The sequence below is a fragment of the Hyperolius riggenbachi genome, chromosome 1 (assembly GCF_040937935.1).
Source record: "Hyperolius riggenbachi isolate aHypRig1 chromosome 1, aHypRig1.pri, whole genome shotgun sequence".
Taxonomy (NCBI): Eukaryota; Metazoa; Chordata; class Amphibia; order Anura; family Hyperoliidae; genus Hyperolius; species Hyperolius riggenbachi.
The window spans coordinates 542,361,749-542,386,096 of NC_090646.1; the positions used below are offsets into that span (position 1 = coordinate 542,361,749).

The window sequence follows — 24,348 nt, forward strand, 5'->3', positions numbered from 1 at the left end:
CTAACACTGCAGGGTGGCACCTAGACAATGCCCTTAGTGGTTGCAGCTCTTGAGTGCTTTGAGTCCAACAGGAGAAAAGTGCTATACAGCTGTTAGGATTATTATTATTATTATATCCTATTGCTTAAAATAGGAACACTTTGCATCTGTTCTGATCAGGTTCGTTGCACTATGTTAAAATAACTTAACACACAGCCATTAATGTCTAGACCTCTGGCAACAAAAGTGAGCACACCCCTTAATAGAAATACAAGTTTGTTTATACAAACAAATGAACACTGTAGTCTGAGTTTACTGATTTGTAGCTCCAAACTGCCTACTTCTGGAGCCACTGTGCTTGGAAGACAAAAGACAAAAGGGACCTGCTGTGTGTTTGCACAGAAATACTGCCATATGTAAAAACTTAACAAGTTGAGCTTGTTAAAAACAATGCAGCACATTTGCAGAACAATAACAGACTGACAGCTACATAAAGCAATACAAAGACTTTTATATTTATAAAACACATTAATTGCATCAGTTACTCATACCATACCTTGATGAAATATGCAAATAAGGTCTGCCTTCATGTTATTGTGCAAGCTGATGTCAAAATATTTTCTTGATGTTGCACTTTTCTATAAAAATTAAGATGGTAAACCTTTTTGTAATTAACATATTTGTAGAAATAAATTATAGAAGAAAATGAATTTCCTTTTACCAGTATGACGTTTTCAGAAAAGCATAACCCATTTAAAATAGTTGTTTTGTTTGGGGTTTTTTTGACCGGTCTATAGTGTAACTCTCTCACTGATAGCTAATTATAGGTTAGAAAACTTGTCTAGCAGACAGACGATCGAGTGAAGAAAGTACATGAAAAAAGTAACCGTTAAAGATGTGGGTTGTAACATCTAAACTGTTGTTATTCAGCTTTAACCTTTTGTTTTTTATCAGACTTTGGGATTCAAATAAAAATGCTACTTATGAGTACGTGCTATGGTGCTCCCAGTGTTTGGCCTCTAGCGTTTTGTCACAAGACACACAGCTCCCCGGGAGTAAAGATACGGGAAGAAGCCCCAGCGGTGAAGAATTGACATGGGAGGAGGTGTCTTCGCACAAGTGAGAGTATTTTCTGCCTAGACTGCACAGCCTGGAGGGTGGGAGGGAACAAAAATGAGGGGACTCTATTGAAAATCTGTATAGAGTGTGTGGGGAGATTTATAAAATACTAGGGTAACCAGAATACATACCCTGCAATCAGGAGAGCCATATGATATGGGATTCCCCAATTTAGCAGTATCACATAGCCTTAGTTTGTAAGGTCTGTAAAACCATTTGTACATACTGTAATTAACAACTTTTAATTACAAAAAGGGAACAAAACCCCTCTTCTTGATAAATTTTGATGTGATCTTAAATTCAAAAAGTATCTGAGTTCCAATTCATCTCTTTACCTAGTCTTAACACCTTCTGTGCTACTACATTTAAACCTCCGCCTCCACCCCAAATTAATCTCTAATCCCATCCTGATCAAACAATAAAATCTCTCACCAAAACCAAACCATAATCCACACTCTTAAAAAGAATTCCCTATTAAACTAGGAGGATTTGGTTTACCAAACCCGCAAAATTATTATAGAGCCTCCTTGTTAGACATGTCCCAGTATTGGTGGGATGATTCTCCTTGCAAACTATGGGCTCAACTAGAAAAAGAGGATGTTATATATCTTAATTTCCTGAAGCTTCCTACACATTTTTCAAAACATCCCTTTGTATTGGCTACAAATTTGGCATGGAACCATGTTACAAAATCTAATTTACTTACTCATTACATGACCACTTTGAAAATTCCTATAAACGCCCTAAGACATGTTATACCTCATTGGCACATCACCAACTGGTACGCATCCCATATCTCATGGCTAAACGATATTTTTGAAGGGAGCCAATTGAACTCCTTTGAATTTTTGAAATGGAAATATAAACTTCTTGACTCCGACAGGTATGAATACCAACAGTTGGCCCACCTTATTAGGAAATATCCTATATCAATACCCCAAATTCCCTCCCTTATATTGAACTTTTTATCCAAGCCAAAACAAAGCATAGGGGGTATTTCCTTTTGGTACAAATTATTGTCAGAAGCAAACGGTTCTCCCTTGCTTAAATATATAAAAGTATGGAAACATGAACTAAATGCCCCTCTCTCCGAATTAGAGATAGAAAAAGCGATTATAGGTATTAAAAAATACTCGAAATGTGACAACCATGTAGAATTAGTTCAGAAGATCCTGTCCAAATGGTATTTTACGTAACTTAAACTTTCCAGATTTTCTCCTAACACCTCAAAGGATTGTTGGAGAGATTGCTCACAAACCAACACTTTATTTCATCTCTTGTGGGAATGTGATACAATAACCCCCTTTTGGGATGAAGTTAAAAGTCTCATCATAAAAATAATAGGATATAGGATTGATCCCCTAAACTGGCTCTTTTTTCTATAGGTGTGGACCAATTCCCAACCCAATTTAGACTTATAATCACACTTATCTGTCGTATAGCCCAGTCATTAATTGTTTCTAATTGGAAACAAGTTGAGAGACCGCATATCACACAATTAATCCAACTGTTGCAACTTAACTTACAGATGGAAAAGCTCCTTAGAAGTCGTAACAACCACCAAAGCATCCTTTTGCATGAGTGGACCTAGGACTGGAATAGCCTGTCCCAGAGGCTTAAGTAATTTAAAACATATTTAAAAAGTAGAATAAGCTGACTTGAATTCATAAATTCTATAGTCAAATGCTGGATCCTTCGTTACCCTTCCTATTTCCATCATCCCCCCACCCCCCAGTTTCCCTTCTGCTAGTTGTGCCCCCATTTTGACTGGGGACCTAGGGTTGAAATGTGTTCCCAGATTCCCTTCAGTCACAACCTCATGAGGTATAAATATATAACTGATCGGTTTAATGTATGTTTTAGATACATGCATGTTTTGAAGATACACGTTAGTATCTAACCGACTTATTGTTTTTCGTTACAGCAGGCATTTCGCAACTTATAAGTCACTAATCTTTATGTTTAATGTAACATTTATTCATAAGATTTACTGCATGATTTAATGTATGATATCCTATACTCTTTACTTGTTCTATGTCATCACGTTTAACACAAATGTATTATTCACTCAATATTGTATTTTGCTTACAATAATTCAATAAAAATCTATTGAGACATTTTTTTTTCCAATTCTAACCTGTGGGCCAACATATTGTTAAAGTTAATATGGTAAATTCCCCTGGTCAGCACTGATATATCATTTACCTAACTTGGAATTATCTCTTGAACCTACTACTTACCCCTTAACCCTAAAGCTTGGTACACACTTCCAAGTTTGGTTGGCCAATGCTTGACCAATTTTACCACCTCCATGTAGTTTGAGAGCTTACCTACAAAATCTGTTCATAATGTTCAAAACCTGTTGGCGGTGTTAACATTGGATGTGTGTGCAAGGCTTAACCCTCCCTGACTTTACTAAGGTGAAAGACTAATAATTATGATTACCAGGACAGACTACCTGTGATCACGTCAGATACGGCTTGTGCCAAGAAAAGCACACCTGTCTTAGTCAATTTCTGCTCCATTAAATTTTGCAGCATGGGTGAGTTGTATTGTGATCAAAATACTTTTGTACAACGGTCATTATTTTTATCAATCAAGTGAAATGGATTGAAATTCATTCCGACCTACATTGATATTTGTATGACTTGTTTTAAGAGGTCATTCCCAATTGTTAGTGTTCGTGTGTGTTTTGCATTTTGCTACTTTGTATTTGTGGCATTTTGCAATATTTCTGTGTTTTAAAATGATGCAGCAGGTTTGCTTTTTTCTGCATGCAATTTGCTTTTTGTGTGGAAATTGCCATGCAATTAGACAATTTAGCCATGCAATTAGACATATTTTCATGTAAATTAACTTCATTGGTATGCAAAATCGCAACCTAAACATTTGCGTACAATGCACACACACACAAACAACATGCATAAAAGTTCATTAAAAAAAAAGAAAACACAGATTCAAGCATATGGGAAAGTACATGCAGGATTTGCATTGATAAGTGTGAACAGCTCCCATATAATTTCTTTGGCATTTTAGATCCTTGACACACTCTCCCTTACATTATGTAATGTACTAGATAGATTTTGTCCACTGAATTAGTAAAGTGTAAATATTTCATACTATACCTTTTAGGTGCAGTAACAGATTTCATCACATTTCATCTCCCTTAGCCAGTTTCAGTCGCCATAATTTGATGACTTGGAGCTTAAGTTTGAGCTTATATTTTATTTATAAGCAGATGGATCCTTCTCAAATAAAGGTAGACAGCTTCACAGCACATTAAAAGAAGGCTTATGACCTGCTTGCCACCATATCTTCTTTATAGTGATGTAGTGCTGGAGTAACCATGCAGATCTTAAAAGCCACAGATGACAGCTAACTATTTTTGATCAATACCCGACTTCAACATTGTAAAATATAAGCAAGAAAAATCTCAGATGTGTTTCCTGTGATGAAAATACCAGCTCTGGGTGAGTGGAGCATAAAACACAAGTATCTCTTCAACACATTGCACTTCATTCTTGTCCCACTGGGCAATACATCACCCAGCAGGCACATCGAAAGCTCTCCCTATCTACAAATGCATTGGGTTTATTTCAGTGACATGAAACGATTGCGGCTCTAACTTTTTGTAACCTATTGGTTATTTAAAGGGTGGTGAAAATCTACTCATACGATTTGGTATCTTTCTTAAAGGGACCCTGAACAGAGAAAATAAAAGGAATTTGGACTTACCTGGGGCTTCCTTGGAAGACTGAAATGTGCATACTCAGGATGGTCACGGCGACAGGCACGTGATCATGCCAAGCGTGCAGCCAAGGTCTCCACTGAACAGAGCCGCCAGTGGGAGCACAGAGGGGACCCGGAGGACGCCAAGGAACCACTCGGGCTAAGAAAAGATTCTGTTTATTTTCTCTGTTCAGGGTCCCTTTAAAGGACCACTGTAGTAAGAGGGATGTGAAAATGCCATATTTATTTAATTTTAAGTAGTACCAGTTGCCTGGCAGCCCTGCCCATTCTCTGCCTCTAATACTTTTATCCATAGACCCAGAACAAGCCTATGAAGATCAGGTGTTTCTGACATTATTGTCAAATCTGACAAGATTAGCTGCATGCTTGTTTCTGGTGTTATTCAGACACTACTGCAGTCAAATAGATCAGCATGGCTGCCAGGCAACCGGTATTGTTTAAAGGGAAATAAATATGGCAGCCTCCATTTCCCTCTCACTTTAGATGTCCTTTAAATTCTTTCTAATCCCAAAATTAACCTGTTGCCGCCCGCGTCACGCCAATGGGCGTGGCCGCGGCGGCAGCCCCAGGACCGCCTAACGCCAATTGGCGTAAAGTCCTTGGGCTGTGTTTCGCAGGAGATTGCGCGCAGGGTGCGCGTGCATCTCCTGCTTGGTGGGCGGAGCAGAGCTCCGCCTTCAGTCTCCAAGTGGCGGTTGTCGCTTGGGAGACTGTTAGACGGCGTAATCGCCATCTATTTACATGTACAGCGCTGCAATCAGCAGCAGCGCTGTACTGGGGACAGCCGTGTGACACGGCTGTCCCCTCCTGAGCAGCAGAGGTGATCGGCTGTCATAGGCTGAAGCCCAGACCCCACCAGCAGAGAGCTTCTGTTGGTGGGGAGAAAAGGGGGGAAGAATCACGTGTGTGCTGTGTTGTGCCGCCCTTCAGCTTGACCTTAAAGCTGCAGTGGCCAATGTATTGAAAAATTGCCTGGTCTTTAGGGGGGGTTAACACTGCGGTCCTCAAGAGGTTAAATGAAGCTAAGAACAACCAGATGAAATTAAAATGTAAAAAGTGTATAAAAGCAAAAAGTGCTAATGCACTATAGCTAGCTTACTGCGCTCTGTAGTTTTAGCTAGTGGATGAGTCATCAAGGAGTGATCAGCAGTGACCAAACACCAGGTGACTATCAAAGTAGGGTGAAAAACACAAGGCTGTTTTTTACAGCATTAAAGTTTAAACCATGTAACTGAAACTAAAGTGCTAACTAAGTACCTGCTATGATTTTCTTCTCTCATTGGTACCTTCCAAGTCAGTGACTAAGAATGTGTATAGAGTAGAAGTTCACTGACTCCTCTCATTGCATTCTTGTCTCAAATCAATGAGTCAATTATTTCCAAGGGAAAAAGAGTGTGTGGTAGCTAAACAATGGTAGCTACAATGCTGCCCAAAATTATTCATACCCCTGATAAATTTTGACTTAAAGTTGCTTTTATTCAACCAGCAAGTAATTTTTTTAACAGGAAATGATGTAGGTGTCTCCCAAAAAATAATAGGACGATGTACAAGAGGCATTATTGGAGGGGGAAAAAAAATATTTCTGTGCTTTTATTTACATTTGAGCAAAAAAGTGTCCAGTCCAAAATTATTCATACCCTTCACAAACTGTCACAGTCTGTGGGAAAATCCAAAGTTCTATACCATTCCAAATGGTATAGAACTGTTGTGGAGCCAGAGGTCTGGGCGGCTTTCTGTGAGATCCTGGAGCATGACATGATCTAGCTGTTCCTAACCAGTGACCGGTGCCTCAAGATCTCAGACAAGTACCTCCTGGCCGTGGTACTTGTCTACTTCGTTCGGGCTGGCCTGAGGAGAGAAGACTACAAAGGATACTTCTTTGCTGCTCTGTAAGTATTGTGCTTGTATTTTTTTTTAACTACAAGGATCCTGGCCAGAGAATGCAGCCTGAGTATTTCTAAGGCCTCTTTTCCACAGACAACTAAACTGCTTTTTTGTCAAGCAGTTCAGCTGCCTGTGTGCCGGCCACAAGCGCCATTTGGCTGCAATTACATGCAGCTGAATGACAGTGATTGGTAACACCACATGTCATGTTTGACATGAGGCGGTATTGCTCCGTGGTGAAAAACCATCTCATGTCCCATCTGAGAACAGATGCAACTCCATGGAGGAGCACCTGTCCACCATCTGTGCCTAGCTTTAGCAAGCGCCCAGCTGGTATACAGAAGCAGCTGACAGGCAGTGAATTCACCACCTTCAGCTGCTCATGGAAAAATGTATTGTCATACCATAGTATTCGTCTATAATCTTTATGTTAGTGTGAAGAAAGAGCTGCTCTGGCCATGATCCTGTACCACCACTGAATTAGTACGGTCTGTATATGTATAAATGTTCTCTAATTTATACATATACAGTCCTGTTGTCATTTCATTACTTTAGGTTCTTAGCCAACCAAGTGGAGGAGGATGTCATCTACTACCGCCAGAACATATATCCCTGGGCTGGACGTGGGAGGAGAACAAGAACAAGCTACACAAGTGCTGGGATGACCTCCTGCGCAGGATGAAATTCCAGGCCAGGGTGACCCGTAAGATGTGCAACCAGGTATGAGAAGGTAATCAGAAAGGAGTGTGAAGTTATGTATGAAAAAGGTTAAAGGAAACTGGTGAGATCCACACATGTAAAATGTAGATTCTTACATTGGTAGAGGGAGGCCTCTGGATCCTCCAGTGGCTTCCGATGTACTCCTCCCGACCACAAATCTAGCACTGGGACCCTCAGAAATTAGCGGCTGTGCTCCCATACGCAAACAAAGGGCTGCACTGCACAGTTTGGCTCCATGCTACTACACAGGTGTGAGCCACCTGTGCAATGTAGCTAAGCTCCGTCAACAAGCCCTAGTCCATGGGCTTCAGGGTGGGGAATTATGGAGAATTAAAGCAAGCTTCTGAAAAGTTAGGTTATCTTGGTAGGGTGCTTTATATTGGCACCATTGTTTTGCAGTTGTTTAGCCAATATGCTGGGCACTGAAAGCAAAAACCCCCCAGCATATATCAGTTAGGGTTAGGCAAATGTTGGGAGAGTTAAGGTGGCCATACATCTATAGACTTGGTGGCCGATCGACCATCGGATTCCATAATTATTATCAAATATGATTACAATCAGTGCCACCAAGAGCATGCCCAATCAACAATTCTACCAATTTCGGTCAGAAATTGTTTGCACACAGATCAGAAAATCTGCTGGAAGATTTTGTTAAATCATGCTTGATCGGGTGTGTGGGAATGTAACGGTGTGCGATAATCGCAAACAGCGAATGCAACAAAAAAAACCTCAGCTGCTGCCCCCCCTAATATTTTATGCCCCCCCCCCCATCCCACTGCCCATGCAGTTATACTTTACTTGTCACACCGTCCGCGTTGAGTGTCCATGCCCTATTTCCGCACTTGGGCCTCACATGAAATATGGCATGTCAGAATGCCGGGTCAAATCGATAATTTCCAATTCCTAATCATTTTCTGAACAATCTTCCTTCACTTCTGTGCAAAATCGTTTAGAAAAACGGAAATCAGATCAGATCTGTCATAAATTATTATTTCTACCTGTCAATCTGATGGGAAATTGCATGGTGTGTACTGGGCTTTAGAGGCAAAAGATCACAGCTAGGCAATTTGCATTACTTAAAAAGAAATAAATATGGCAGCCTCCATATACTTCTCGCTTCAAGTGTCCTTTAACATTGGGGAAAGGGTAATTTGGGATAAAAGACACACCGGATATACTCAGATATAAGTTGACTTCATGTATAAGACAACCCCTGAATTTGACCCCCTTAACAAAGTAAAATAAGTGGGAGAAGAACATGAATTCTAACTGATCTGTTTGTCTCATTCTAGGTCATCACAGAACATCAGAGCTACTGGGCCTGGCAGAGGTGCCGCCTGGAACACCATGGCTGGGCCATTCATGAGCATAACGAGTATAACATCACTAACTCTGAAAAACGTATGTATGCCGCAGTTCCCAGGTTTGTTTCGTGCCAGCTCTGTGACTCCTTCACACTCCATGTCAGTCAGTGGAGAAGATGCTGCCCCTCCTCCAGCCCGGAAGCCCATGAAGTCATTGTCCTGGACCCATAAAGGTCAGCCAGCCAGGCCACAAAATCACCACCAGCAAGGCCACAACATCACCACCAGCCAGGCCAGCATCATCATTAGCCAGGCCAGCATCACCACCAGCCAGGCCAGCATCACCACCAGCCAAGCCAGAATTTTCACCACCCAGGCCAGCATTTCCACCAGCCAGACCAGCATAGCTACAGCCAGGCCAGCATAACCACCAGCACCAGGCCGCAACATCACCACCACCCAGGCCAGCATCACCACCAGCCAGGCCAGGATTTCCGCCAGCCAGGCCAGCGTCACCACAGCCAGATCAGCATAGCCACAGCCAGGCCAGCATCACCACCAGCCAGGCCAGCATCACTACCAGGCAGGCCAGCATCTCCACCAGCCAGACCAGCTTGACCACAGCCAGGCCAGCATCACCATGGCCAGCATTGCCACCAGCCAGACAGCCCATCATGAACAGCTAGGCAGCCCAGCATCACAGCCAGCCAACCCAGCTCACACAACATTACTGCCAGGTCAGCCAAACCAGCATCACCACTACGCCAGCCGAGCACAGCACCCAGGCCAACACAGAAGGCTGGTGAGGAGACACTCTACCAATTATTGTAAAATGCTGCCTATTTATGATATTTTTGTGGGAACATACCTGCCGTACTGTGAGTTGCTATATGCCGTATCGCAATGTACCACTGTAGACGCTGCTAAGTTCATGTACATTTGGCACCAGCCATAACCACATCTGGCAATGGCTGATTTACAATTATGCGGGGCACACAGGATAGCATTGCTGCTATGATGGCGTCCAGCTTCAGTGCTCAGTGCATGCTCCGAAATGAACAGCTTCCTGCTTCTTGTTCACGCCCTGTTATGTAACCTTGCGTGATGTCGTGAGCAGGAAAAGGAATAGCGCAACACTCGTCATCAAGGGGACGTTGCTGAACCCGTCGGGTGGCGAGTACTCAGCTTTAGTTTCCAGGAAATTTACTTTGAAAATTGTACATTTATAAGAAAATATTATCTGTTAAAAAGTTAAAGGACAGCTGAAGTGAGAGGTATATGGAGGCTGGCATTTTTTTTTTTTTTTTACAGAATACCAGTTGCCTGGCTGTCCTTCTGGTCTATTTGGCTGCAGTAGTGTCTGAATCACTCCAAAAACAAGCATGCAGCTAATCAGATTTGACAAATATGTCAGAAACACCTGATCTGCTGCATGCTTGTTCAGAGTCTATGGCTAAACGTATTAAAGGCAGAGGATCAGCAGGACAGCCAGGCAACTGGTATTGCTTAAAAATAAATAAATATGGCAGCCTGCGTATAACTCTCGCTTCAGTTGTCCTTTGAAGGGTAGTAAAAGGTATGAAATAGCATTAAATTATAAAAAGGATTTGTGTAACACTGATATATGCATTTTTATTTTTATTAAATGCAGAGTCACTCTTTAAGTATAGCGTAGCTAGAATTCTGGGCTAATAGCCACGATATCTCTTTGAACAACTTCATCACTGGGCAGCTGGCAAATGGTGTGATATTCTGTGTTTGCTTAGCTGGCTCATTCACATCAAGAAGCAGAATGGGGCAGAGGGACAATCCTCAAAGGTAGATGTGAACTTTGTAATGAATGCAGTCTCCAAACAAAAGTGAAAAGGGCTGACTGGGGCCATAAACATTCATTACTTCAGATTGTCACACTAAAATATGGATAGCTTCAGAGACAAGTAATGAATTAAATAATCCAACAACATTCCTCTCTGGTCAATCATGATGCCCAACGTTCCATTGAACAGTCTTGATGATTTCCCAGATGGGAGAATACAGCAAGCCTAGAATTAATATTATGCCTTAGAGCCTGTCGTTACAAGCCTCTAAAAATAACACTTTTTTCATGCAAAGATGCTTTTAACTCTTTGTCCAAAATTCAGTAAAGCAATGGATTGAATGCCGCAATATTCACCATGGTGCTGTTGTAATTGCCTAAGCAGTAGGTGGACAACAGCTGAAATGCAAACATACAAACTTTTGTACTTGAGCTGGCTGAGTGGAGTTCAGCGGAGTGGAGTGCAGCGGGAAATGGTGGCGACATAACTAAGTTAACTCTGCTCTGTCACAGCTCAGACCGATTGAGGTGAGCGATAGGCGACACTCAGTTTCACTCAAGGGGCTTGATTTACTAAACCGTGATCAGACAAATATCACACCTTATCAAACATATCACACGTTATCAAAGTTAACACGTTTTATTAGAGTAGCATAGCGCGCGCTATGAACTTATGCCTGCTAATTGGCAATGGCACTCATCCTGAGCCCCTGCAGGTTCGTAGTGTTTGCTATGCCACTCTGATAAGGCGTGTTAGCTTTGATAATGTGTGATATATTTTTCATAACGTGTGATAACTTTTCATAAGGTGTGATATCTTGATAAGGTGTGATATTTGAGTTATCACGGTTTAATAAATACAGGTGTGTCACAAATGTGGGGAGGGGGCTTTATCTACACACCTCTACTTCTTTTGCAGTGTGCCCTCTTATTTTATGTAGTATGTGGACTGTTGTTGCTTAGTAGCAGAACCCCATGCTGGTGAAATACCTGGAGAATACCAGACTGTGAGGGGGACAGGGGGTAATAGACCTTGGGGAATGGTAGGGCAATACCTTTTTTATTATAAATATTATTATTATTTGAAAAAGGGATTTTTTTATTCCTCGTCATTTTGTTTCCAGACGAGGAATCAAAATTTTAATGTGCTCCCATTCATTTAACCCAATTGCAAACGCAGGAAAAATGCTGTAGGCACCAGGATTACTAAGTCAATCATGGTGCCCTTGCAATTGACAAAATATATGTTCTTCAATTATTGAATCGACACACACGCAGTGAGGAAGGGCCCTTAGTGAATTGACATACTGTAAGAGGTAAAAGTTTAGCTCACTGACGATGTATAGGGGCGGGTCGAACACACCAAATGTCCACTGTTCGCTGTAAATGAGAACACCGGAGGTTCACAGAATGCCGTTCACCAGCAAACTGTTCGAGCCATCTCTAAAACTGATACACATGGATGCAGCTAGCCATAAGTAGACTTACATTTTTGTATGTACAAAAGAAGATAATGGCAGCGCTTCCAAATACAATACAAATACATTGATAAGTGTACCTGCCTTTTTATTGATCTATTAAAGCACGCCTGAAAATGATGAAAAAGTTGACTTTTGTTTACCTTGTGCTTCTCCCAAAACCACCCCCCCACCCCATAGTCTGTGAGGTCCCTCAGTGTCTCTGGGATTTGGGATGCCCTACATTGTGCAGCTGTTCCCCTCAGAAAAATCTCGGACCCAGCTTGGTCACGGGCTACTGTGCATGCATGGTTCTGGCTACACACCTCCCTCAGTCACGCTCCTGTAGCTGTAAATGTTCTGTGCATGCAGTTCGCTAAATAAATTGTGCTGCACATTCACAGAATACTCCTGGCAACAGGAACAGGATTTATGGAACAGGACGGCGCATACGCAGTAACCCATGACAGAGCGCAGCTGAAAATTTTTCTGAGGTGGACACTGGGGCTCGAAGAAGCTCCAGGTAAATAAGAGTTATCTTTTTTGTTCTAGCTCAGGTGTGCTATAAGAACGCGCTTAGAAGTGCAGTCATGAGTTGTTGGAGTTGGCCCTAGACTACAATATGTACAAAACACAACATATACAGTAGACATATGACTATGGTAAGGATTAGATTATGAACCCCTCTGAGGGACAGTTAGAAGTGACAAGACTATATTCTCTGTACAGTGCTGTGGAAGATGTCAGCGCTATATAAATACTAAATAGTAATTATGTCTGGATAACCACACTCAAGTCATGCACATACTAGGATGGTCATATATTAAGCGGGGAAATAGAATTTCCGGTAAGGAAACACATAGCATTATCCCAGTTGCAACTGTACTTATAAAGCTGAATGTATTTTTATTTGCAGCTAGTATGTTTATCTGTCTCTGCTTTCTGTAATGTTTTGGCCATCGGAAGTAGGAGGAGCGTCACGGCGCTGCCAGTGTTCACACTGTGATCTTCCGATAGCAAACGAAAAGAGGAGCACAATGATGGCTCACCAGTGTGCCGCTGCCCTACAGAGCCCAATCCACATGCTCTCCTGGCCTGTCTGTTTGTTGCAACACAGGAAACAAAAGGGAGGTCAGATCACTAGCTGTGCTTTCTGGTTCGTCTTTATAGAGCTTTCTGAGTCACAAAACGGACTCAGGCCTAGAATCCACTACAAATCGCAAATCCTTACCGCAAGCGTTTTTTATGAGCATTTTGTAAGCGATTTCATGAGCGTTTTCTGGCGATTTTGGTAGCAATTTTAAAAAGCAATTTTACCAGCGATTGTGTAGCAATTTGCAATTAGCGATTTTAATTCTGACTGGTCCTTTCAATTAATTTTCATTTTTTTTACAGTGAGCAGTAATTTAAAAATGCCAGCAAATCACTAGAGTTGGGCCGAACGGTTCGCCGGCGAACGTGGTTCGCGCGAACTTAGGTGGTTCGCGTGCGGGTGCCGCACGCGAACGTTTTGCGGAAGTTCAGTTCGCCCCATAATGCACCTGAGGGTCAACTTTGACCCTCTACATCACAGTCAGCAGGCCCAGTGTAGCCAATTAGGCTACACTAGCCCCTGGAGCCCCGCCCCCCCTTATATAAGGCAGGCAGCGGCGGCCATTACGGTCACTCGTGTGCTGCCTGCGTTAGTGAGAGTAGGGCGAGCTGCTGCAGACTGTCTCTCAGGGAAAGATTAGTTAGGCTTAACTTATTCCTGTCTGGCTGCATACCTGTTCTGTGAACCCACCACTGCATACCTGTGCTGTGAACCCACCACTGCATACCTGTGCTGTGAACCCACCACTGCATACCTGTGCTGTGAACCCACCACTGCATACCTGTTCAGTGAACCCACCACTGCATACCTGTGCTGTGAACCCACCACTGCATACCTGTTCAGTGAACCTGCCACTGCATACCTGTTCTGTTCAGTGGACCCGCCACTGTATACCTGTTCATTGAACCCACCACTGCATACCTGTGCTGTGAACCCACCACTGCATACCTGTTCTGTGAACCCACCACTGCATACCTGTGCTGTAAACCCACCACTGCATACCTGTTCAGTGAACCTGCCACTGCATACCTGTTCTGTTCAGTGGACCCGCCACTGTATACCTGTTCATTGAACCCACCACTGCATACCTGTGCTGTGAACCCACCACTGCATACCTGTTCTGTGAACCCACCACTGCATACCTGTGCTGTGAACCCACCACTGCATACCTGTTCAGTGAACCTGCCACTGCATACCTGCAGGCCGCTTGACTACCTTCTCCGCCACCACCAACAGGGTCCGGGACTCCAGGCGGATTGCTGAATTTTTTAGGCCGCTGCTAGCAGCGGCCGCTGTAATAATTTTTCTGGTGCGTGTACATGACTGCCTAATTTTTCTGGCTGCACTGCGGGCAGCTGCAACAACAAAAGAAAAGGCATGTACATGCGCCCATTCCCCTTCGTGATCATTACCTTGCCGTGGTGAAGGGGCTTGCGTATCACAATGAAGCAATGACTGGCGCCTAGATGAGTGTCTCGGGGGGCACACCCACGATAATAAGGTCGTTGCCTCATTGTGGTCAGACCAAATTTGATCAGCTGGACAGTCACTGTTCTGTCATTCAGCTACATCAGCCAGGCGACCATATGGGCTGTAAAGCCACCAAAACCTGCACTCTCGCCATGGTGCGCACCAGTCCAGCACGGCCGTCACTACACAAACAGCTGTTTGCGGTGCGTTACACGGTGAGTTTGGTGTGTCAGTGTGAAGCAGTACCTTAAATACACTACCTGATTGATGTATACACATGCAAGATGTTTGAAAGCACTTTAGGCCTGTCATTTAGCATTCAATGTGATTTCTGCCCTTAAAACGCTGCTTTGCGTCAAATCCAGATTTTTCCCCGGGACTTTTGGCATGTATCCCACTCCGCCATGCCCCCCTCCAGGTGTTAGACCCCTTGAAACATCTTTTCCATCACTTTTGTGGCCAGCATAATTATTTTTTTTTTCAAAGTTCGCATCCCCATTGAAGTCTATTGCGGTTCGCGAACTTTAACGCGAACCGAACCTTCCGCGGAAGTTCGCGAACCAGGTTCGCGAACCTAAAATCGGAGGTTCGGCCCAACTCTACAAATCACTCTGTGTAGGATTTGACGAGCGATTACACCAGCATTTATATACTTTACATTGCGCTGACGCTAACGCGAAACGCTAACGCTCAAAATTGCTGCATGTCCTGCATTTGTGATTTTGGTAATCGCAATCGCTCCAGGGGAATTTGGCCCATCCATTAACATTAGCTGAGCGTTTAGGGAAATCGCTAGCATTTTGAAAACCTCCCTAAATGCACAAAAAATCGCTCTAGTGGGTTCCAGCCCTCAGGGCCCGTTTCCACTAGCGCGGAAATCTGGCCGACATTGGCTAACAGTTTTGGTTCGAGGGGCGGTGAATCCCGTAGCCGTGCATGACACAGCTTCTGGGATTCAGCTGCATACTCACAGAAGAGGAATTGTCGCCACACATCTTGTAGGATGCGCGGCGGCTAGTGGAAACCCAGCCTAAACAGAATTACAAATCTTGTAGCTGGTTAAGAATTTTATTCGTATGAATGTAAATATTTGATTGTTGTTTAACTGTAACAAATAATAGATAGTACAATTATAAGAATGTCAATGCCAATTCTAAAAAAATTACATACACACAAATATATATATATATATATATATATATATATATATATATATATATATATATATACAAAATGATGTTATATTTATATTAAAAAAAATCTAGCTGCTCTTGAAGAGAATCTGTAGCCTCCTAAAATGCCCCTTTTTTCAGCCAGTCTTCTTAAGCATTAAAAGATTAGCTGAAACGCTGCTATCCCACGGCAAAACAAGGCTTTAATCACCGCAAAATGCCCGCGGCAAATTCCTGTTGGAGGCAGAGCTTTGAGCTGTAGCTCTGTCTCCATTCGCATCAATCTCCCATGGATCTCCACCTCCTTCCGCCCCTCTCAGTCTTCTTTCACTGAGAAAGGAGGCGGAGATCCGCGGGAGATTGACACGAATGGAGGCAGAGCTGCAGCTCAAAGTTCTGCCTCCCCGGGCAGCAAAATCCACAACTCTGAAAGATGATTAAAGCCTGGTTTTCCCACGGGATAGCAGCGTTTCAGCTAATCCATTAATGCTTAACAAGAATGGCTGAAAAAAAAGTGTCATTTTAGGAGGCTTCAGTCTCTATTTAAGCATCCTTATACAGAGAAGCAAATAATTCAGGGGCCGCGAAAGCAGTGGAGTTTGGCTACTTTAGCAGCTTTGTTTGATAGAGGTTGTGTCAATGTAGGTAGGGAGAAGGTTAGTGTTAGGCATAGATGCAGGAAAGGTTAGTGTGAGAATATCATACAGGGAAGGTACAGGAAATAGGATCACATAGCTAATAGTAGAATATCAGTAAAACAACCTATATTCTACTGTTAGTAATATCATATGCTCATTTTTTCTCATGGCGCATTAAAATGTATGCCCTGCTATATATGAGCCTTATCTCCTGTAGGCAGGGATAAAACAGCTATAAGCATTCTGGAAAGATCTGTGCATGCACACACTTTTTTTCCCTTCTACTACAAGTGTGATTTTGAATATGTGCATCATTATTTTCCCTTCTCAGATTATTCTTCCTACAGTATATCAGGAAATACAAGGTTCTGTGTGTTTTATTGATTTAGATCTCTAAGGCCTCTTTCACATAGGAAGGATGAAGTGTGTGCATGTCTGGCAGTTCAGCCTTGCATTAGTCAGCCTCTTAGAACCTTCCATTTGCACCTCAATGCAGCCAAATGTCATTGTTTGTAACCCCATGTGTGTCAGCCCTTGATACCACAGTGCAGATACCTGGCAGCAAACAAACGCATCATGTCCTATACGAGTGCAGCTGTAGTCAGGCTCAGATGTGACTCAGTGCAGTGGATGCCTTTGCGTTGCCTGTGCCAATCGCTAGCAAGTGCCCAGCAGGTGCATGTGAACAGTTGACTGGAGGCGTCAAAGAGGCCAAATTGTGATTAGACCTCAAATGTATATATTGACAAAAAGGAAATTGTAAATTCTATCCTGTTTCCCTGGAGAGGAAAACATTTAGCAGACCCGCAATGGGAGAAAGGTTAAGAACAGAGAAATACATGTTGCAGTGTTGTTTACATAGCTGTGTGCACTCCCTAATTTATTTTCTCACATTCGCACTAAACAAATGAATTATTTACAACCCTGTCATTAATCATAAGAATATAGTGACTCAAAATGCCTTTTATCTTCGCCATTTCTTGCCCCATACAGCTGTTATAATTTCCATAGGCACATCAAGCCAATTACTGCTAATAGTTTTGTTGAAGTCATTTTTTTCCAGCTTTCATAGCTACAGACGCAGCGACTGAGATCTATTTCTCATTGAAAGCTTCTACCCCCTGCGGTAATTAGATGTACTGTAACCAAAAACAGCAGCGTGCTCTTTGTTTACTGGGTCGGTTTGAGAGTTCTCCGGTCTGTGCTTGCTATTGCACTAAATGATATTATTACGGCACCATTTACAAAATGCATTTCTTCACATGCTGGACTGATGTGATTGGACTGGAACAGACCATACAGTCGGGGAAATCAAAGAAGGAGTGGGTGCTGCGAATTAATGAAATCGTTTCTTCAATGTATTATTCATTATCATACATATTCAGCCTTAGCATAAAAAGTACAAGTACAAAAAGGAAACATATTGTTTATACTGGAACAATGATTTGCTTAATGTATCCTTGTAATTGAAGAAAACAAAAAAAATGAAAAGAAAGCCTTGATGCGGACACATTCTTCCTATTTTATTTATACTTGCAAGGAAATCATGACTCAGAGACGGATGTGTCTTGTGTGTCTCCAAGTTTGCTGCAATGTTGCTTGCGGCATTATCTCAGCACATGCTACTAAATAAGTTCTGTTGTTTGTATACGCCCCTTAAACTTATGAAAGCACACACAGTCCCCTTATTGTACCAAAGAAGACACATCTGTATTAGATACTGCCTAGGCATCTTTTATCATTTATCGACTTGGATGGCAAGAGCTTTAATCCTGAGTGTTTAATGCTGGGAATACACGGTGCGTTTATTCATACCGGCGTGTCCCTGCTCATCCCCGCGGATCGATTCCCGTTCGTCGCCGCAAGCATTTCCTAATCTTTTGTGCGTTTATTCTTTTGTTCTCCCCACCGGTATCGAGCGCGGAATCGATCCGGTGGGGTATCGGACAGGTCGAATCGAGCCATCAGCGGCTCGATTGATAATTTCAAACGAACCGTGTATTCCCAGCATAATACTTGTTGTTGGTACAGGAACTATTGTGCTGTTGTAGATTATCTTTTGTGATACAGGCCCTGATTCAAAAATGTTTCTTGTGAGTTTTCTCATGGGATATGTTTTCATACCTTATCAATTAAATACCTTTTTGTGCTGTTAATTCTTAGAATGCTTTGATCTCTCTCTCTCTGCTAGCAGAAAATATAGAAACTGAACGCAGAAGTCCTCTATTATTGTCTCACACTGCCCTCTAGTGACAAATGGCCATAAATACACATGATAGCAGTACTAATTAGAAGCAAGGAAATCTAACAAGAAATAAAAACGTGCTAAAATAAATTTGCCTGGAGCACTTGCAAGCCTCTAAATAAATTGGCTGCTTAAAGAGAATCTGTATTGTTAAAATCGCACAAAAGTAAACATACCAGTGCGTTAGGGGACATCTCCTATTACCCTCTGTCACAATTTTGCCGCTCCTCGCCGCATTAAAAGTGGTTAAAAACAGTTTTAAAAAGTTTGTTTATAAACAAACAAAATGGCCACCAAAACAGGAAGTAGGTTGATGTACTGTATGTCCACACATAGAAAATACAACCATACACAAGCAGGCTGTATACAGCCTTCCTTTTGAATCTCAAGAGATCATTTGTGTGTTTCTTTCTCCCTGCAGTTCTCATGCACTGAAGTTTCAGGCTGCTCCTTTCTTCCTGCAAACAGCTCTGCCTGTATGTACTTCCTCAGTATGTGAAAGCCCAGCCAGCTCAGAGGACGATTTATCCAGCTTGTATAAGATAAGAGAGAAGAGAGAAGCTGCTCTAATCTAAATAATACACAGGCAGTGTGCATATAGGGGCCTGGAAGGTGGAATTCATAGCAGAACCACAACACTGAAGAACTTGGCAGCCTTCCAGACACAGGCTGACAAGTCTGACAAGGGAAAGATGCATTGATTTATTACAGAGACTGTGATAGCAGAAAGTGCTGCAGTAAGCTAGAACACATTAGAATAGCTTTTGGAACTTGTAGGATGATAAAAAACAGGATGCAATTTTTGTTACGGAGTCTCTTTAAGGCTTAAACAATAGTGACTTGGTTCATATTGATCTCTTCCTTACCCTTCCTGCTTGAAACTGCTCCATGGTTCTCCGTGCATCGTCTATCTATGGGAACTCTTTTGTGGCAGCACTGAGCCAAAGCACTAAGCCCTGAGATGAGCAATCTTTTGGTGTAATAAATGACTCCCTATATTTCCCTATACTCAAGTGAACATAAGAATATTCACTCTACACTGCAGGCATGTATTTCCTTTGATGTTACACTGTGCTAAAATCCATACTAAATTTTGAATGCGGTGCAACATATTACTTATTTAAGTCTCTGGACCAATCACATGTAGTTGGAGAGGAGAACAAGGGATTTGCCTTTTAAATAATGTGTCATCATTCTCTGTACATAAAGCTATGACTAATGGCTCAGCTGGAAATGCATAAGTTGTGTTTGCATTGAGGCTCAGATTTTGAACTAAGAACTCCTTTTACCTAGTGCAGAGCCTGCTGTGACGATGAGTACAGTATGCTGGTATCTCACAGGACTTATGCTATTTTTAACTTCTAGCTGTTGCTTTATAAATTTTCAAATTTAAAGTGAACCTGAGGTGAAAATAAACTAATGAGATAAAAAATTGTATTAATCCTCCCACTCCTAAAAAATTATTTTTTTATATATATATTTCATGGTTTTATTTTATATTTAAACATTTACAAAGTAGATGGAATGTTTTGTTGTCTCTGATCAGTGGCAGCTTATTAAGTGTCCCCGAGTGAAAATACATGAACTATTGGCCTTGTTCTGTCTCCCACTGCTCTCAGAAGTTGTATTCTGCCAGGTAAACTTTTATGGCTGTACTTTGCTTATCAGTGATGTTTACTATATTCTCAATAAGGTACTGACAACACAGAAGCAGTCACTTTCATGCTTAAAAATTAACTCTTTCAGAAAGCAAAATAAAACAAGTACCGTATTTTTCGGACCATAAGACGCTCCGGACCATAAGACGCACCTAGGTTTAGAGGACAAAAACCAGGGAAAAAAACAAAAAACAAAGCCTGGTGCATCCATGGTGAGGGGCATCTTGTGGAGCATCACCCTGCCCATCCCCAAACTTTCCCTATCTCCTAATCTACATTAACCAGCTAAAGTAACCCCTGCGGCTACTCCAGCTAAAGCATCTCCCACTGCCCCCACTAGCTACACTAACCCACACATTCACTGCAGCCTCAGCCCATTCCAGCCTCACCAGCAGCCCCCATTCACTGCATCTCCAGCCCATCCTACCCTTGCCAACAGCCATTCATCTGTCTCCTCTCCAAATACACTATTACCCCCTATACAGCAGCACTACCTCCATCTACCTGGTACCCACCATAAACCAGAAGCCTAAACATCCCCTCCTCCACTCACTTCCTGATCATTCCATTACAAAGCATCACCTCCCTCCATCACACAGTGTTTTATTTCTGAACTCAGGCCCCCACATATGCCACTACCCCTCTTCTCACACAGTGCCTCCCCTCCCCCACATACTATAAGCAACCCCACACACCGGCACCATGCATACATTTATAGGTGGCTCAGTTCAGACCGCAACAGCTTACCCACAGAGAGATAAAAAGCTTACCCTTTGCAGAGCTGACCTGGCTCTTCCAATAGCTGTGGTTTCTCTGCCTGTGGGTCCCTGCCTCCAATGGACACCCGATATGCCAGTGCTCGCAACGATCCCCTCACCTCCCTGCGTCTCTGCTCCACATGCCGCGTGCAGGGAAGTTGTGTCATGCTTGCCCCAGGCTGGCATCGCCGCACGCTGGGAAGGGCTGTATCAGCGCAGAAGCCATTGGGCAGCCGTGATCGGCAGATCACCGCACGCTGGGAAGGGCTGTATCAGTAAGGACATTGGGTGTCCTGTGGTCTCTCATATCAGACGTAGCAGAATCTTCTAACTTCAGCATAGGAGCCATTGGGCAGCCGTGATCGGCAGAATCCCCCGAGCTGAGTCGCCACTAAACAAGTTCATTCATCCCCGCTCTGCAATTGTAACTTTCATTGCCGTTCTATTGGCAGTGATGGTCTCTCCGGCGGGATAACAGCTGTGTCTGCGGGCCAATCACTGCACTCGCTTTTTGTCCCACCGGAGAGACCATCGCAGCCAATAGAATAACGGCAATTAAAGTTGCAATTGCAGAGCGGGGATGAATGAACTTGTTTAGTAGCGACTCAGCTCGGGGGATTCTGCCGATCACGGCTGCCCAATGGCTCCTATGCTGAAGTTAGAAGATTCTGCTACGTCTGATATGAGAGACCACAGGACACCCGATGTCCTTACTGATACAGCCCTTCCCAGCGTGCGGCGATCTGCCGATCACGGCTGCCCAATGGCTTCTGCGCTGATACAGCCCTTCGCAGCGTGCGGCGATCTGATGATCACGACTGCCCAATGGCTTCTGCGCTGAGGTTAGAAGATTCCCCTACAACTAAGATGCGAGACCGCAGGACACCGCAGCCCATGGTCACATGATGGGAATACCGGGGTAACTAGCCGCGCAGTGCAATGCATCTGGAGCTTGTTGGAGAGCGGAGATATGAAGTGCAGATCTCTCTCCTGCTCGCACAGCTCTGCTGCTGCCACTTTGACCGCCTCGCTCATTCCGCACTGCATGACTTTGATGTCATATTCGGACCATAAGACGCAGTCACTTTTTCACCCCACTTTTAAGGAAAAAAAAGTGCGTCTTATGGTCCGAAAAATACGGTAAAACAGCCTGGTTATTAATATGTTTTGCACTGTACATACTTATGTTCATCTCATCATGTCACTTGTCGCCTTGGGTACACTTTAATTACTATGTTTACAAATAATGTCATATGTCATTATTGCTGGATTTAGTGTTGTGAGCTGATTATTATTTCATAATATTTGTAATCAGCTTTCTTCCTCCCTTTACTGTCTGCATTTGTATACAGGTAGTCCTCGGTTAACGAACGAGATAGGGACTGTAGGTTTGTTCTTAACCTGAATCCCTTCTTAAGTCGGTACGCTGTGCCATTTCTGTCCTTTGTGCCTCCAGTGTCCCCCTCTGGCTCATCACTGGCTCCCGTGTCTCCTTGGTCTCCATTGTGTCTCCCTTGTGTGTCTCCCATGTGCCTCCTTGTGTCTCCCATATGTCCCATGTGCCACCTTTGCCCCCATTCTTTAAGCAGAGTAGGCGCAGCGGAAGCCAGATAGGGGACATCTCACCTGTTCCATGCCGGTGTAATGTCTTATCGTGCTGCCGGGAAGCTGCGCGGTCCGTCCTCTCTCTTCGTTCACTGTCCTCCCAGCGGCTTCTCATACGTCGCATAATGATGCATCAGGAGGAGCCGCCACTAGGGGGATTCTCCTGATTGCGTCATTATGCGACGCATGAGAAGCCGCCGAGGAAGCAGTGAACGGAGAGAGAGGATGGGCCGCGCAGCTTCCGGGCAGAACAATGGGACGTTACACCACCATGGAACAGGTGAGTTGTCCCTTATCTGGCTTCCGTTGCGCCTACTTTGCTTAAAGGGAAGGTTCAAGGACGCTAAAAAAAAAATAAAAATCCACATCCCCTTCCCTGAGGCTTCCTCCAGCCCGTGGCAGGCAGGAGGTGCCCTCGGCGCCGCTCCGCAGGCTCCCGGTGGTCTCCGGTGGCGCGCCCGACCTGGCCAGGCTGGCCAGGTCGGGCTTCTTGTGCACTCCAACATGTGCCTCACGGCGGCGCGCTGACGTCATCGGACGTCCTCCGGGCTGTACTGCGCAGGCTCAGTAGTTCTGGCCTGCCTGGCCAGGTTAGGCGCGCCACCGGAGACCACCGGGAGCCTGCGAAGCGGCGCCGAGGACACCTCCTGCCTGCCATGGGCTGGAGGAAGCCCCAGGTAAGTGGATGTGGATTTTTTTTTTTAGCATCCCTGAACCTTCCCTTTAAAGGAGTCATCAGGGGGTTTCAAATGAAAATAAGTGCTACTTACCCGGGGCTTCTTCCAGCCCCATGCTCCCAGCCTGTCCCTCGCTGCAGCTCTGCGGTTAGCTGTTCACCGCCTCTCCTTCCCGGCCCCTGGCAAACTACTGCACCTGCGCAGTACGCTCTGGTCCACGTGGCGGTGATTGACAGTGCCGCTCGCGCAGGTGCAGTACAGGCCGACCTCCAGGTTGGCCTCACATCATCGCCGGGGACCGGGAGGGAGAGGCGGCGAACGGCTCACCGCAGAACTGCAGCAAGGGACAGACTGGGAGCTTGGGGCTGGAAAAAGCCCCAGGAAAGTAGCACTTATTTTCATTTGAAACCCCTGATGACTCGGGTTGGCGGGTGTTTGTATTGGCGGGTCGTCTGTAAGTTGGGCGTTTGTAAACTACCTGTACTACCCTTTTTTATGCACCTGCATTTAGGCATATGCAATGTGATGGTGTAAAGTATATGCACAGTGTTTTGTTACCAAGCTGTGTTCTGCTGTATCGGTTAAAGGCAGGTGATACACAGAGCGAAATAACATGTCAGGTTCTAAGTGGTTGTCTTTTGTTTGTATCTATATATAGAGAGCAGCAGGATGAAGCTGGCTGCAGCATGCAGATTGAGGATTTATACATGCCATTTTTTTAAGAAATGGTGTGTACAAAGGCAGAGGCATACTGGCATCTTAGATTATATTCTTGCTTTCACAGAAGCACAAACACTCGTGAGACATGATACAGAGCAAGGACACAAACCAGTTATTTTATAATATACAGTATGACAATAAATAATAATGTGCAGTGATTGATCCAATGATAAGATATGTGCTCTCAGTACACTGCAAGATAAGAATCCCGACCAACATAAGGGGGAACCAGCAGGATTTTAGCCTTAAGGAAAGAAGATCACTAGCTAAACATAATTGTATT

General features: G+C 43.7%; 1 protein-coding gene across 2 annotated transcripts in view; it reads right to left on the minus strand.

Moving 5' to 3' along the window:
- Window positions 1-24,348, minus strand: part of PRR16 (proline rich 16) — a 399,363-nt gene that overhangs the window by 333,634 nt on the left and 41,381 nt on the right. The window contains exon 1 of one of the 2 annotated variants that reach the window (XM_068247090.1): window positions 536-611. The exons of the other annotated variant lie outside the window; for it this stretch is intronic. The gene's annotated coding sequence lies outside the window, so the exon portion shown is untranslated. Of the gene's footprint in view, window positions 1-535; window positions 612-24,348 lie in introns of those variants that run through there. 2 annotated transcript variants of the gene reach the window in all.